The sequence below is a fragment of the Pyrus communis genome, chromosome 7 (genome assembly GCF_041283825.1).
Source record: "Pyrus communis isolate YQ-2024b chromosome 7, ASM4128382v1, whole genome shotgun sequence".
Lineage (NCBI taxonomy): Eukaryota > Viridiplantae > Streptophyta > Magnoliopsida > Rosales > Rosaceae > Pyrus > Pyrus communis.
This window is the reverse complement of record NC_142571.1, coordinates 12,593,764-12,611,944: the sequence shown is the minus strand read 5'-3', so window position 1 is coordinate 12,611,944 and position 18,181 is coordinate 12,593,764. Positions and strand designations below refer to the sequence as shown.

The window sequence follows — 18,181 nt, the reverse complement described above, 5'->3', positions numbered from 1 at the left end:
GCACGGCAAAAAAAGGGGAGAAGGGGAAAGCCACGGCTAAGGCTTTAAAGTGGCCTAGGGCCTTTGTTTTGTGTCCTAAAATGCCTACAAGGCCTTCAAAGTGGCTAAAAAATACGGACGTTTAAGATTAGGAAAGGTTACCAAATCGGGAAACCTAGGGTTAACTTTCCTAGTTCAAGTAGGAATCCTTGTTTGAGTAGGAATTCATCGTTGGAGTAGGAATTCATCGTTGGAGTGGGAATTCATCGTTTCTTCAAGTCTTCAACTCATTCATTCCTCTTTTGCTCCAAAAGACTCCAATTTGCAACTTCTTGCACACTTTGGCCTTATAATCTGAAAATACACAAAAGTGACTTTAAACACTAAAATAACTAAGGAAACACAACATAAATGCACGAGAACAAGCTAATTAAGTCGCATGAATATGCTCCTATCAAATTCCCCCACACTTAACTTTTGCTAGTCCTCGAGCAAAACAAAACAACTAAAGAAAATAAGACGAAACAAAACAATCAAAACATAACCTAAACCTTCCAACGTTTGCCTCAGGGTTTTCCAATGAAACATGACATGTCAAAGATCATTACTCACATAGCTTTTAGTCTTCCTTCCCCTCGAGCACATACTTAATCATAGTCACCATTCACTAGTTCGCATTTAATCAATTAAAACACATTTTGAATGTCGTAACATGCCTTAGAGAACTCCCTCAATTCCTCACTAGTTATGCACTCAATTTTCACTCAGATTTTCTGACTACACACCCCACACTAGTTATATGTGAGAAGATTGATGTAAACATGAAAGTCTAGTACTCACATATGTTATAACAAAGAACGCAATTTCTGGAGTAATTAAACATGTTAAGATTTGATCTCATGAATGGAATGCTACTACTTAGATGCGAGAACAAGTGACACCATATGCTCATACCAAATTCAAACTCTACAAATTGAAATGCACAACACTCAAGATAGAAGTCAAGGGTTGTAACGAGGCTTGGGGTATTGGCTAACAAGGAAAGATAGGGATAAACAAAAGTTCCTTAAGCAATAGCAAGCAAAGTAATGAAATTGAGACTTAGAATTCACTTAGAATGCAGAAATCAACTTTTAGACAAATAGGGGAGATTCAAACAACTCTTAGGGCCTAATTCATTGTTTTGGACCCTTACTTCAACAACCAATACTTTGGAACTCTTTTTTACCTCTTTTCAACTCTTTTTCACTTCTTTTTTTCTTTCCTTTTCTTTTTTTTTTCTTTTTTTTTTTCTAGCCGTGCCTATGGCACATAGCTCACAACAATAATCCTTCCCCCACACTTATTTTCTGCAACACATTAATCAAAAGGAATTCATTCATGCTTACTATGCTTCCAAAACAAGGGTACGGATGGTCCTAATCTAGGCTAGGTGAGGATGATATGGGTTAACAAAGAACATGGCTAACCCAGGCTAGGTGAGGATGATATGGGTTAACAAAGAACATGGCTAACACGGCTCAATGGGGTTAAACTTAAACAAAGAACATGGCTAACGTCGCATGAATATGCTCCTATCAATGCGCAGATTATTACTCTCCAAATAAACGTTTAGGCTCAAGTCTCACAGGGATGTAGCGTTAGTTTGAGTTCATTCCTTCAAGCATGTTACAAAAACTAATTTTCCTTTGTGATTAGATGTGAATTCGTAAACTATAACTACAACCAAGCATAAACCAAAGAGTATATCAAACATCCATCCATGTTTGTAACTTTCTTTAACCATCATGCAATTAAAAACCAAATCCTCATCACTATGTTGGAAGGTAACCTACGACACAAACAAACACACAAAAACAACTCTTTTTGGGTATTTCAAAACAATTTTTCAAATTTTTATGGGTTTTTCGGATTTTTAAGTCAACACACACTAAAACACTCTAAAATAGCTTAAAAACACTTAAAAATAGCAAGGAACAACATTGGAAGTTATGGGTGATAAAATCCCACAAATTTGCATCAACAACACTTATTTACCCCCCCCCCCCCCACACTTAAATCAAACATTGTCCTCAATGTTTCAAGCCTAAAATCACACCAAACAAAAGTAAACACACAAACAGCAACTAAACACACTAAGCATGGCAGAATGTAAATAACAAAGAGAAGAGGCTAGGGACGCAAATCTGGTTATGGAGTGTAAATGCCATCCTCTCCTTGGTGATTGCATGGGTTGCCTCCCACGAAGCGCTTGCTTTAACGTCTTGCAGCCGGACGATGGTGTGCTCATTCCCCATTGGAGCCCACGGCATGCACAAAAACATTAGTGATAACAAATGGACCAACCCACTTAGAACGTAACTTACCGGGGAATAACCGAAGATGAGAATTGAATAACAACACTTTCTGTCCGATTGAGAAGGTTTTGCCTCTTATCATCTTGTCATGGACGGCCTTGGTCTTCTCCTTGTAAATCCGGGCATTCCCATACGCCTTATGCCGAATCTCTTCAAGCTCGTTCAATTGTAGCTTCCTATGGGTTCCAGCCATGTCCACATCCATATTGAAGGTCTTGACCGCCCAATGTGCCTTGTGTTCAAGCTCCACGGGTAGATGGCACGGCTTGCCATAGACTAGCCGAAATGGGGACATACTAATGGGCGTTTTGTAAGCCGTTCGATAGGCCCACAGTGCATCCTCCAAACGCAAGCTCCAATCTTTTCTATTCGGCCCAACGGTCTTTTCCAGGATTTGCTTTATTTCTCGATTCGAAACTTCGGCTTGGCCACTTGTTTGGGGGTGATAAGGTGTGGAAACCTTATGCATCACGTTGTACTTCTTGAGCAACGCCGCAATGGTGCGGTTGCAAAAATGAGACCCACCATCACTTATGAGCACTCGAGGCATCCCAAATCTAGAGAAAATGTTAGATTTTACAAAATCTGCAACAACTCTAAAATCGTTAGTTCGGGTGGCTTTAGCTTCCACCCACTTTGACACATAATCAACGGCAAGTAAAATGTAAGTATAACCAAACGACATAGGGAAAGGACCCATAAAATCAATACCCCAAACATCAAAGATTTCAACAACAAGGATTGGGGTTTGCGGCATTTGGTCTCTTTGGCCTAAACTTCCGGTCTTTTGACATCGATCACATGTTAAGAAAAAAGCCCTAGCATCTCTAAACAATGTAGGCCAATAAAAACCACTTTCAAGAACCTTAAACGCTGTGCGTTGTGTGCCAAAGTGTCCACCACATGCATATGTATGGCAAAAACTCAAAATGGAATTAAACTCAGTTTCATGAACACAACAACGCACAATTTAATCCGGGCATATTTTCAGCAAATAAAGGTCGTCCCAAACATAAAAACGTGCATCCTTTTTTAATTTATCACGTTGAGCCTTGCTTAAGGTGTTAGGAACTTGCTTAGACACCAAAAAATTAACCAAATCGGCATACCAAGGGGTACTTACCTCAACGGACAGAAGTTGTTCATCCGGAAACCTTTCTAAAATGGGAAGGTCCTCTTCTTCACGCACCATTCAACTTAGGTGGTCAACCACCACGTTTTCACATCCCTTCTTGTCCCTAATTTCAATGTCGAATTCTTGAAGTAGGAGCATCCAACGAATGAGCCTTGGTTTGGCCTCCTTTTTTGTGAGAAGATACTTCAAGGCTGCATGGTCAGTGAAAACAATTACTTTAGTACCAATGAGATATGATCTAAACTTATCTAATGCAAATACAACCGCCATAAGTTCTTTTTCGGTTGTAGAATAATTCAACTGAGCATCATTTAAAGTGCGTGAAGCATAATAAATAACATGTGGCTGTTTGTTTTTCCTTTGGCCCAAAACAGCTCCAAGGGCATAATCCGATGCATCACACATCAACTCAAAGGGAATGGACCAATCTGGTGGAGTGATGATTGGTGCCGTGATGAGGAGGTCCTTGAGGTGGTTGAATGCTTTCTCACATGCCTCGTTGAACTCGAAAACCACCTTTTTTTGAAGCAATCGGCATAGTGGCTGCGCAATCTTGGAGAAATCCTTTATGAAACGCCTATAAAAACCTGCATGACCAAGAAACGAACGAACTTCTCTAACCGAAGTTGGAGAGGGTAAGTGACGAACAAGGTCTACCTTAGATTTATCTACTTCAATGCCTTTTTCAGAAATAATATGTCCTAGAACAATACCTTGCTTAACCATGAAGTGACATTTTTCCCAATTAAGCACAAGATTTGTTTCAACACAACGCTTCAAAATTAAGGTCAGATTATGTAAACAATGATCAAAAGAATCCCCACACACTAAAGTCATCCATGAATATTTCAATAATCTTTTCAACATAATAAAAAAATATGCTAACCATACACCTTTGAAACGTGGCAGGAGCATTGCACAAACCGAATGGCATGCGTCGATATGCAAACGTTCCGAAGGGACAAGTAAAAGTGGTCTCTTCTTGATCATCCGGGGCAATAACAATTTGATTATAACCAGAATATCCATCAAGAAAACAATAAAATAAATGACCCGCTAACCTTTCAAGCATTTGATCTAGGAACGGCAATGGGAAGTGATCCTTCCTTATGGTGGCGTTTATCTTCCTATAATCAGTGCATACGCGCCAACCGGTTTGGATTCGAGTGGGCACAAGCTCGTTCTCCGCATTCTCCACAACCGTCACTCCAGATTTCTTGGGAACACATTGGATAGGTGAAACCCAACGACTATCGGAGATGGGGTAAATTACTTCATAATCAAGGAGTTTGATTATCTCCTTTTTCACCACTTCCATCATCGGAGGGTTGAGACGGCGTTGAGCCTTTCTCGTTGGTTTGGCCCCCTCCTCAAGAAATATGTGATGCATACATGTGGCGGGACTAATACCTTTGATATCGGCCAAGGTCCAACCTAGGGCAGATTTGAACTCCTTCAAAACACGAACTAGTTTCTCTTCTTCTTGTGCCGTGAGTGATGAAGAAATAATGACAGGTAAGGTCTCCTCTTCCCCCAAGAAAATGTACTTCAAATGGCTAGGTAGTGGTTTGAGATCAAGGGTAGGTGCCTGAACTATGGATGGAAGCAATTTGTTAGTCGAAATGGGAATTGACTCAAAGTTAGGAAACTTACCCTCGTGCTTAGGCAATGACTCGAGGGCAGCAACCAACTCAAGGAACTCCTCCCTAAGATGCACGGCATGCAATGGAGTGTGTGTGCCGTGGGTTATCAACAATCCTCCTCCCTTGGTTTTGAGTTCCATGCTTCGTGTAATGACGTTTTCAAGTGCATCGGCGTTCAAATCTTCAAGGTATCCCTGCGCCAAAGAGTGAATTATGTCAATGGAGAAACATGAATGATCCTCACTAGGATACTTAATAGAATCAGAAAGATTAAAATTAACAACTTCCCCACCAAATTCCATGGACAAGGTTCCATTAAACACATCGATTTTCGTCCGAGCCGTCTTCATGAATGGCCGTCCAAGGAGGATTGGCAACGTAGGGGCATGGTCAGATTCATCCATCTCGAGCACATAGAAGTCCGCCGGAAAGATTAAATGATTTACCTGCACTAACACATCTTCCAAAACTCCCTTTGGATAGGCATTAGATCTATCGGCCAATTATATGATTACACCTTCATTTTTCAATACTCCTAGGTTCATAGATGCATAAATTGAATATGGCATGACATTTATAGAAGCACCTAGGTCTAACATGGCAGATTCGAAACGAGTGTTACCTATCACACAAGGAATGGTAAAACTACCCGGATCTTTGCATTTGGGGGGTAGTTTGCGTTGCAAGATGGCGGAGACATTTTCACCCACCTTTACCACCTTTTTGGTGGACATCCTCTTCCTAGTGGTGCAAAGCTCCTTTAGAAACTTGGTGTACCTCGGGACTTGCTTGATTGCATCCAAAAGGGGTATGTTTACTTGAACTTTCCGAAATGTTTCAAGTATGTCCTTCTCGGCTTCTTCTTTCTTTGTTTGCATGAACCTACTAGGAAAAGGCACATTCGAAGGAAAAACATTAGTAGGAACCGAATTTGACACATTCTTACCCTTTTTGGACAAATTGGACAATTTGGGGTCACTTAAAGCTTGCGGCAAAGGTGTTTTCCACCTTTGCCGTGGGTTTGCTTGATTCCTCCTCTTCAATTCTCAGTTTTTCGTCCTCGTTAGGACCTGATGGTGATGGTGTAGGACCTGCCCCGACTTCTTTTCCACTTCTCAAGAGTATGGCCTTTGCACTTTCGAAACCTCCCTTTGAGTTTGGAATGGTAGAACTAGGAAGTTGGCCTTGCTCACGAAACTTCCCTACAAAATCTGCAATCTGCCCAATTTGTTTCTCCAATTGCTCCACCCTCTTGTCTTGGTTTTGCATGGCTTTGGCTTGATTTTCTTGCCCCTGAGACAAATTAGTTAGTAACTTAAGAAGTGTATCATTGGCTAAAGTGTTACCTGAACTTGTTTGGGCAGATTGTGGAGGTGCTTGTGTGGGTGCGTATGGCTTGTTGTAGAAGCCCGGGGGTTGTTGTCTAAAGCCTCCTTGTTGTGGTGGTTGTTGGGGCTCCCTCCACTTGAAGTTCGGGTGATCTCTCCAACCTGGATTATAGGTGTTAGAATACGGATCGTTCCTTGGTTGGTTTTGGCCTTGAAATCCAATTGCATTTGCGCTTTCCCATCCACCATTTTCGATGAGTTGTGGGCATTTCTCAGAAGCATGTCCTTGGATAGAACACACTCCACATACAATTGGTCCTTGCATCCTCATTCCTTCGCCCATCTGAGACACAATGGAAGTAAGATTAGCTAATTGTGAATGAATGTCGGGTGTGGAACTTACCTCATTAACTTGCTGCCGTGGGGGTCCTCTTTGGCCTACTCCTTCGTATTGTTGAGCGTTCAACGCTCGGTTAGCAATCAAGACCTTGGCAGCCATGGGTGTCTTGTCCACCAATGCTTCACCCGCCGAGGCATCGAGCATTTGACGTTCAATTGGTAGGAGCCCCTCGTAGAAGTATTGCAGAAGTAACTCCTCCTTCATCTGATGTTGTGGACAAGAAGCAACAAGGGATTTAAAACGTTCATAATACGTAGGGAAAGACTCACCTTCTTCTTGCTGGATTCCACTTATCCTTTTACGTAAAAGGATGATTCGAGAAGTTGGGAAAAACTTCTCCAGAAATACCCTCTTCATACTCTCACATGATGTGACGGATCCGGGAGCTAACTCGTACAACCAATCTTTGGCTTTGTCCATTAAAGAGAATGGAAAAGCCTTCATCTTCAGAATACTTCCATCAACGTTGACGGGAGTCATGCTTGAACACACCACCTCGAATTCCTTCAGATGCTTGTTCGGATCCTCCATGGACAACCCATGGTATTTCGGAATATGGTGGAGCAAACTTGACTTCAACTCGAACTCTTCGGTCTTCCCTTGGGCAGGCGGGGGATATTGGATACACAATGGTGCGGCATTATCCAATCCCGAGGCAGAAAGCTCCTTGAGTGTCCGATTGTCCATGGCCATGACTTGTGGTTCTTCAAAAACCCTTGCCGTGGGTTCCTCCTCCTCTTCTAGAACTTGTTCTTCAAGGTCAGGTTCCGGGCTTTGTGGATTTGGTTCGTGTTGCTTCCTCTTTCGTCTCAAAGTCCTCTCAACATCGTTGTCAAAGTCCAAGATATGCTCACGAATCGATTGAGAACTCCGAGTCATACACTAGTACCTAAAACAAGAAAAACAAACCAAGGTCAGAAACTTTAACAAACTAAAATAAACAGAAAATAACAATCCAAGGGATTAGCAAAGTTGCTAATCCCCGGCAACTGCGCCAAAAATTTGATGCGAAATATTTAAGCACATAAATTAAAACCCTCTTTTGACAATTGTAGTATATGTATAAGTAGGGATCGTTCTAAACCAGGGACTAGGAGGGATTGCTAAATCACTTGGAAACTGACTCAAAAACGTAAAACAAAGGTTAAAACACTAAACTAGACTCAAAGAATGCAAAACTAAACAATAAAAACACTAAAACAAACCAAAAGACTCAAAACATCCCCAAAACACTCAAAACTGCCTTAAAAACACTTTCTGGGCAGTTTTGAGCACTTTCACTAATTTGGACGAATTTGGGTAATAACTTGAATCGAAACACTTAGAAACACAAACTAAGACACTTTCTAACTAAATTGGACACTAAAGTAAAGGGGGATTTAGTTTTTGACGAAATTAAATAAAATGCACAGATTGTAATTAAAACAGATTGTAAAGATGAATTTGATGAAAATATGGATGGAATGCTAGCTAGAAGGTTCCTCTCCATACATGTCACACTTGCATACAAGATGATTTTCAGTTGGTCTTTCGATGAATCATGAAACTCAACACCCCGGGTTAATTAGGTGATGCGAGATTTACTTGACACTCAAATTAAACCCTCGTTTGACAATTGTAGTAGAATGGATAAGTGAGGGATCGTTCTAGACCGGGGATTAGGAGGGCTTGCTAAAACCTTCTAAATTGACTTAAAAACATAAAAACTAAATTAAAATACTCTTAACAAGACTACTATGACTCAGAAAGGCTTTGAAAAACTCAAATTGTCTAAAACAATCAAATTGACTCAAATAGAAGCTAGAACTTGATTTAGACGAATTTGCAATTGTTTATGACTCCAAAAGCTTAAAGATACAAAAATAAAACAAATACGAATGATTAAGACTTAACAAAATAGGGGGGGGGGGAAATTGTGGTTGGACGATATTAAATTAAAAAGACAGAATATAATTAAAGGCAAAATGTAAATATGAATGTGATAAAAATATGGATGATGGAATAGCCAAGGGGTTCTTCTCCACACATGTTACACTTGCAAACAAAATTGATTCTCAGTTGGTCTTTCGATAAGTTGTGAAACTCAATGCTCCAAGTTAATTAGATCTGCTTAGATTAACTTTCAGATTTCCCTAAATTCGTTGGATTGAATGGAATACGCATTACAACCAAATTATTCTTAATCAAAGTCCCTAACTATGGAATACGCATGATAGAGACATTCAACAAAGATCATTAAGTTCAACGGAAATCATAAACATCGACGAGGCATTCGTTACTATGGAATACGCATGAAACTTATGCCAAGAATTCGTTTAACGCGATTGTTTATAAGCAACCTCCACTACTTGTGAATATAAGTTCATAGCGATTAGGTGAAATTCACTTATATTCTAGCGTCATATTTATGCATGAAAATTAAGCTTGCAATCTCAATGAACATACATAAATAAGTTATCAATCAAACAGTTAAACGAATTGAATCCACAACTTATGAAATTCCAACCAAACGTAATCAATTCAAATTGCAAATATAAACATAGTTTCGAATCACCCCCTAGCTAAAGGGGGTTTAGTTCCTCATAACTTTGAAATCAAAGAAACACCTAAACATTCCAACAACTCAAACTTGAATTGTATGAACGTTTAGGCACTCTTCTCTTCTTCGTTGTTGTAGCACAAGGTCTAAGGTGAGTTTTTGGGGGATGAGTGGTTTGGGGGATTATGGAAATGGAAGAAATGGAGGAGAAAGGGAAGGGAATGGTGCAGAAAATGGAGAGACTCACGGCTAGGGAGAAGATGGAAGTGTTTGTAACTGAAAATGTGTATGGAAGAGTGAGTGAATTTTGAGGAGTGTTGGATGCTTATTTATAGGTGAAATGGGGGAACAAAAGAGGGAATATTGCAGCTAGGAGGGGATGAATGATTATGGGTGCATGTGTTTGGAATAATGAAGGGGGAATGTATGTAATAAAACAACTAGGAAAAGTTATGGAAAGCTGGAAATGGGAGTGGGAACTCACGGCATTGTTGGGTTGTTTATGGGAGAATAAATGTATGATAATGGCTAAATAATTAAAGGGAATGAATGGGAGTGACACTAGGTTGGTTATGCATGTGGAATGTGGCTGAAATTGTGAAGAATGAAAGCTGGAAAATAAAAGGGAAAGCTGGAAAGGCATTGAAAGCCCACGGCAAAGGGGTTTTTGGTGGTGTAAATGCATGTGAATGCATGGCATTTGAAGTGATTGTTATTTGGAAATGAATGTGATGCATGTGAGTTAGAAATGTGGCTGAAATGATGAGAGATTATGCACGGCAATGGGTTGGTTTTTTTGATGATTTAAAATGTTGATGCATGATGAAGAGTTAATAAATAATGCATGTAGGGTTAGCTAGGTTGTGTGATGATGAGTGTATGTGACATTGTTTTGTGACAAAGAATGGATAGGGTGAATGATTATGTGGCTACATGTTTGAATGATTAAAGTGCATGTGGGTTGATTGAATGAATGCAAAGTGAATGAATAATGAAATGGGAAATCATGACCAAGGTGGAAATGCATGTGAAATGTTGGAAAGGGATTGGGAATGCACGGCTTTGGGGAAAGAATGAGTGGATGTGCAAATGTGTTTTAATTAATGAAAGTGTTTGGAGAATGAATGCAATGATGAAGAGTGAATAAAGAATGCATGTAGGGTTAGCTAGGTTGGCTTTGTTTGGGTGCATGTGTGTTAATGGTGGTTTTGCATGTGAATTGATGGATTGTTTTTGATGGAATGGATGGTTCTTTGCATGGCTATAAGGGAGAGAATAAGAGAGAATGGGCTAGGCCCTTTGTTTTATGTCCAAAGTGAATACAAGGCCTTCAAATTCGTCCATCCTCTTGGCTCCATGGATAAGCTATCCAATCCATGCCCAAAAATGCTCCAAATGGCCTCAAAATGCACTTTCTTGCTCCCTAGGCCCTTAGAACCTGAAAACACACAAAAGAAGCATAAAGGACTAAAATAACGAGAGAAACATAACGTAAATGCACGAGAACAAGCCATTTAAGTCGCATGAATATGCTCCTATCAAACTCCCCCACACTTATCTTTTGCTAGTCCTCGAGCAAAACAAAAAAAACAAAACAAAACCTAAACCTTCCAACAATCGTCTTAGGGATTTCCAATGCACATGACATGTTAAAAATCATCATTCCCATAGATTTTAGTCATCTTCACACTTAATTACATTCTTAATCACAGTCACCACATACTATTTCACAATTAAGTATTTAAAACCATGTTTTGAATGTAGTAACATGCCTTAGAGAATTTGCTCAATTCCTTACAAGATATGCACTCAGTTTTCACTCAGATTTTCTGACTACACACCCTAAACTAGTTATATGTGAGAAGATTGATGTAAACATAAAAACGAACACTCACATATATGTATTTCAAAGGAAGCAATTTCTGGAGTTAATAAGCATGTTTAGATATGATCTCATGAATGGAATGCTACTACTTAGACGCGAGAACCAGTGACACCATAAGCTCATATCAATTCCAAACTCCACATTTTGAAACACATAACACTCAAGATAGAAGTCAAAGGGTAGTAACGGGGCTAGGGTAATGGCTAACAATGAAAGGTGAAGGATAAACAAACATTCTTAAAGCAATAGTGAGCAAAGTATTGAATTAGGCACTTAGAATTCCCTTAAGAACGCAGAAGTCAACTTTGAACACCCAAGGGAAAGTCACACAAAACTTAGGGCCATATTCAACTTTTTGGACCCTTTCTTCAACCATCAACGCTCGTGAGTTCATTCTTACTTATTTTCACTCCTTTTTTTTTTCTTTTCTTCTTCTTTTTCTTTTGAATCTCAAAACATACATATAAACGTAAGAACAAACTTTTACTCCCCCACACTCATTTTCTTGCATAATGTAACTCAAAAGGAATTCATTTAAGTCATGCTCACTATACTTTAAGAACAAGGGTATAGGAAAGTCCTACTCTAAGCTAGGTAAGGGGTGATGTGGGTAAACAAGGAATAAAGGCAAAACGAGGCTCAACGGGGTTAACACTTACAACAAATACGAAATATGGGGAGTAAGGCTATTTGGTTATGGTGGCAACTACACAACTTCATCTTGATATATGTTATGCAATTCAATGTCATGCTTTGAATGAAACGGATATAAGTTCTAGCATTTAGTTCTATCATGATACAATTGCATTCTAAGTAGCAACCAAGCAAGGAATAATGAGATCATGCAACAACTTTAGAAAACAAAGAATCACAGAAAATAACTCTCCAAAGAAGGTAATGGCTCGAGTCTCACAGGGTTGTAGCGTTTGTTTGAGTTCCTTCCTTCAAGCATGTTACTAAAACGAATTTTTCTTTTATGATTGCATGTGAAGTCATACATTATAACCATAACCAAGCATATACCAAGAGTAAATCAAACTTTTCTCTATGTTAATAACTCTTTTTAACAGTCATGCAATTACAAACCAAATCCTTAACATTGCGTTGGAAGGTGACCTACGACACAAAAACGACTCAAAACACTCTTTTTAGGCTTTTCAAAACATTTTTTTCAAATTTTTATGTGTTTTTCGGAGTTATAAAACAACACACACTAAAACACTATAAAACAATTTAAAAACACCTTAAAACAGCAAGGAACAACATTTGAAGTTATGGGTGATAAAATCCGACGAATTTGCATTAACAACATTAGTTACCCCCCCCCCCCCCCCCCCCACACTTAAATCAAACATTGTCCTCAATGTTTTAAGCATAGATTCACACAAATCATAAGTAAACACACAAAAAGCACTTAAACATACTAAACATGGCAGAATGTAATTAACAAAGAGAAGAGTTTAGGGACGCAAATCTGGTTATGGAGTGTAAATTCCCTCTTCTCCTTGGTAATTGCATTGAGGCTTTGATCATAGTGACTCCACAGGCTTACTCTTGAACTGGTTTCCGCCCATCATTGATTTTCCTTTGTGCTACTCTTGAACTGGGCAGCAGGATTCTTTTGGTCTTCCCCGAAGGTCTGAGCTTACCCCTTTGGTCTGTTTCTTTGTTCAATCTTTCCAATTCGTATTGAAAAGGGTTGGAGGATAACTCATCCTATGTTTGTCTCCACATGCTTCAATGTATCATTTTCACTTGCCTTACTCGCTCCCCTTTGCAGAAGTGGTCCCTTCTCTGGAAGTGTATCAACCGTTGAAGATGACTACTCAAGAGCAACGCTAGGTAAGCAATCAGGAATAGATTCCAGGCAGTTGGCTCCAACTCGGAAGACTGACTCCAAGTGCCGGCTGATTGCTTCTTTCACTTTGCCATGCGAGTAAGAACAAGGACAAAGAAAAAGACAGGGAAAGAGCATGATATGAGATACTTTTGCTTTAGACCTTGATGATATGAGATACCTTTGCTTTTGAAGAAACGGCGAATGAAGTAGCACATGTATTTGTTGTGGTTGTCTCCACATGCTTCGATCGACCGTTTCCTTCTGCCTTATTTGTACTCCAGGTTTCTGGTATCTTCTTTGGAGGAGAAAAAATTGAGTATTTCAAGAGGCTTTGCTGGGAGTGCGCCCTCAGAGGTGAGAGAGAGTTGGGCATTTTCTTCAGGTTTGCCTTGCCATAAAAGACGAAGGTCGACATATATAGAGATAATATCAAGTGGTGGTACTGTTCTTTTACCCTTGTCGACAAATGTCTCTTCGATATCAGAACGACGCCTCTTCGATTTCTGAGCAGGCGCCCCTTCGATTTCTGAACGACGCCCCTTTGCTTTCTGAACGACACGTAGTAGTGCGGATGCGGCTCCTTTTGACAAAGCTGCACGCGTTTTCTGAAAAGCAGAGAAAGCGTCGCCGAACTTTGCGCTTGTCGGCTAAAGATGTGTAGTTGCGATGATGGCCTCCACGTGTTGTCTGAAAAGAAGAAATCTTTTGACAAAGTTGAACGCGTCTTCAGAAAAGCCGAGAAAGCGTCGCCTAACTTACGCCGGAAATTCCGGCTCTTTGAATCGGTGGACGCGTCGCCTTGGCCTTTTATAGAGCTATCGATCACCGCCAACATACACACTCTGAAGATCTCCCATTCTTGAAAATCGTCTCTGGCCCTTTGAAAATTTACTCCAAAAAAAATCCGCCCCTTCTCTTTGAACACTTTTGAAGAATGGCAAACTCATCGAACCTTAGCTTGGAATTGAGCCTTAGCAGTGATACGGGCGCACCGTGTCAAGATAACGTATGGCGCCCTTCTTTCTTATCTTCTAACGGTCTTCTTACAGGTGAAAACTCCGTTATGCAGGACGCCACAACAGCTACAATAGTAGCTAGGAACCTCCTCACTCCAAAAGATAGTAGACTGCTGTCAGGACGGTCGGATGAGTTGGCCGTTCAAGAGTCCCTCGCACTTAGTGTTCAGTGTGCGAGTTCTGTGTCCAACATGGGCCAACGCCTGCTTGCCCGCTCCCGTCAGGTGGAATCATTGATGGCAGAGGTGGAAAGTCTTAAGCAAGAGATCCAGCAGCTTAAGTACGAGAATAGAAGTTTGCACGTGCTTGCCAACAACTATTCGACGGGCATGAAAAGGAAGCTTGATGAGCTGCAAGAGTCTGAAGGTCGGATTCACAGTGACCGTCAAAGGTTTTCGTCTTTCCTCCAGAGGCACCTTTTTCCTGGCTCATCCAGCGCTTGGCCAAGTATTGAGGCCTGGAATGCTCTATCTTCGATGCTTCCCGCTCCGATGCCTTCTGTTCCTACGCCTTCCGCTCCGATGCCTTCTGTTCCTACGCCTTCCGCTCCGATGCCTTCTGCTTCAAGAGTAAAGCCACATAGTGGGGCCTCAAGCAAACAACCTTTGTGAAGCACCATCTTTCTTTGTTTAGCAGTGCCTATCAATAAATCAAACATTTTCTCAATGTTACAATCATAGACTCACACAATTAATAAACAAACAAACAATAACAACTAAACAACCTAACAAGGCAGAAACGAAATAGCAACAAAGAGAAGAGTTTTTTAGAAATCTGGATCTGGAGTGCTTTCTAAGTCTTCCTTTGTTGAATGCATGGGTTGCCTCCCAAGTAGCGCTAAGACACAAACAAACACCAAAATGACTCAAATGACTCTAAAAACACATATTTTTGGGTTTTTCAAAAGATTTTTTTTTTTTTATTTTTTATTTTTTATTTTTATCAAATTTTCGGAGTTTTATACCAAGACACTATAAAACACACTAAAACACTCTAAAAACGCTTAAAACAGCAAGAAACAACATTCTAAGTGAAAGGTGAATAAATCCCACGAAATTTATGCAAATACAAATTGTTTACCCCCCCACACTTAAATCAAACTTTGTCCTCAATGTTTTAAGCAGAAAGTCACAACAGAGCAAGCAAATAAACAAATACGAGAAAGAAAGCAAAGTAAAGGCAGTAAAGAAAAAGAAAGGAATAAAAATAAGTCTCTTAAAGGGGTTTCCAAGTTCTTCTCTATTCGGATGCATGGGTTGCCTCCCACGAAGCGCTTTCTTTTACGTCTTGCAGCCGGACGGTACCTCCGTTTAAGCTTGACTAGGTTCCACAGCATGGAGGGGTACCTCCTCCACGACATGCTCCTCAAACATCTCGTAATAGGGCTTCAATCGATGCCCATTCACTTTGAATTCTTGCTGCGTCCTTGAACTTTTGATTTGCACTGCACCATGAGGGAAAACATTAGTAACAACAAATGGGCCAATCCATTTAGAACGCAACTTACCAGGAAACAAACGTAGGCGAGAGTTAAAAAGTAACACTTTCTGCCCAACTGTGAAGGTCTTGGTTCGAATCATTTTATCATGGAATGCTTTGGTCTTGGCTTTGTACATCCGGGCATTCTCATAGGCTTCATTCCGAATCTCCTCAAGTTCATTCAATTGGAGCTTCCTATGAACTCCCGCTGCATTGATAGGAGCATATTCATGCGACTTAAATGGCTTGTTCTCGTGCATTTACGTTATGTTTCTCTCGTTATTTTAGTCCTTTATGCTTCTTTTGTGTGTTTTCAGGTTCTAAGGGCCTAGGGAGCAAGAAAGTGCATTTTGAGGCCATTTGGAGCATTTTTGGGCATGGATTGGATAGCTTATCCATGGAGCCAAAAGGATGGACGAATTTGAAGGCCTTGTATTCACTTTGGACATAAAACAAAGGGCCTAGCCCATTCTCTCTTATTCTCTCCCTTATAGCCATGCAAAGAACCATCCATTCCATCAAAAACAATCCATCAATTCACATGCAAAACCACCATTAACACACATGCACCCAAACAAAGCCAACCTAGCTAACCCTACATGCATTCTTTATTCACTCTTCATCATTGCATTCATTCTCCAAACACTTTCATTAATTAAAACACATTTGCACATCCACTCATTCTTTCCCCAAAGCCGTGCATTCCCAATCCCTTTCCAACATTTCACATGCATTTCCACCTTGGTCATGATTTCCCATTTCATTATTCATTCACTTTGCATTCATTCAATCAACCCACATGCACTTTAATCATTCAAACATGTAGCCACATAATCATTCACCCTATCCATTCTTTGTCACAAAACAATGTCACATACACTCATCATCACACAACCTAGCTAACCCTACATGCATTATTTATTAACTCTTCATCATGCATCAACATTTTAAATCATCAAAAAAACCAACCCATTGCCGTGCATAATCTCTCATCATTTCAGCCACATTTCTAACTCACATGCATCACATTCATTTCCAAACAACAATCACTTCAAATGCCATGCATTCACATGCATTTACACCACCAAAAACCCCTTTGCCGTGGGCTTTCAATGCCTTTCCAGCTTTCCCTTTTATTTTCCAGCTTTCATTCTTCATCATTGCAGCCATTCCACATGCAATTCTCCATCATTCCTCCACACAAACACCTTAAACAAACAGCCATATACATCTCCACTCCTCCTATAAATACCCTTGCATTCCCATCATTCAAACACATCTCATTTCATACACAACACATTACAAACCCATTCTCCCTTCCCTAGCCGTGAGCTTCCCATCTCTCCCCTTATAATCCAAACACCATTTTTCCATTCCCCTTCCACTTCTACACCACTCCTCATCCATTTCCATAATCCCCCAAACCTCACCTTAGACCTTGTGCTACAACAACGAGGAAGATAAGAGGGCCTAAACGTTCATACAATTCAAGTTTGAGTTGTTGGAATGTTTAGGTGTTTCTTTGATTTCAAAGTTTAAATTCAATTCTCTTTGTTTTGTACGTATGAGGAATGGAAGAGAAGAGTGCCTAAACGTTCATACAATTCAAGTTTGAGTTGTTGGAATGTTTAGGTGTTTCTTTGATTTCAAAGTTATGAGGAACTAAACCCCCTTTAGCTAGGGGGTGATTCGAAACTATGTTTATATTTGCAATATGAATTGATTAACTTTCGTTGGAATTTCATAAGTTGTTGATTCAATTTGTTTAACCGTTTGATTGATAACTTATTTATGTATGTTTATTAAGAATGCGCGCTTAATTTTCATGCATGAATATGACACTAGAATATAAGTGAGTTTCACCTAATCGTTATGAACTTATATTCACAAGTAGTGGAGGTTGCTTATAAACAATCGCGTTAAATGAATTCTTGGCACGAGTTTCATGCTCATCATAGTAACGAATGCCTCGTCAACACTTATAGTTTTCATGTTGCTTAATGATCTTTGATTGTATCTTTATTGTGCTGTTCACGTAAAGGACTTTTGGAGAATGTTGTGAATTGCGTTGCGCAAACCCATCCAATTCATTAACTTAAGGAAAACTTGACGGTTAATTTAAGCGGACCTAATTAACCCGGGGCGTTGAGTTTCATAATTTATCGAAAGACCAACTGAGAATCAATCTTGTATGCAAGTGTAACATGTGTGGAGAAGAACCCCTTGGCTATTCCATCATCCATTCAAATCCATCACATTCATATTTACATTCTGTTTTAATTGCAATTTGTTCATTTAGTTTAATTTTGTCAAAACCTAAATCCCCCTTTACTTTAATGTCAAATTAGTTAGAAATCAATTTAGTTTGTGTTTTAAAGAGTTTTGAGTCTTTTGAACTTGTTTGAATCTTTTGGTTTGTTTTAGTATTTTAAGCATTTGGTTTTGTATTCTTTGAGTCTAGTTTAGTGTTCTATATTGTGTTTTTACGTTTTTGAGTCAAATCCAAGTGATTAACAATCCCTCCTAATCCCCGGTCCAGAACGATCCCTACTTACATACTTACTACAATTGATAAAAAGA

At 39.7% G+C, this 18,181-nt stretch overlaps 1 pseudogene; it reads left to right on the top strand.

The window, feature by feature from the left end:
* LOC148695738 (uncharacterized) overlaps positions 1-18,181 on the top strand; it is a 191,924-nt pseudogene that overhangs the window by 76,175 nt on the left and 97,568 nt on the right.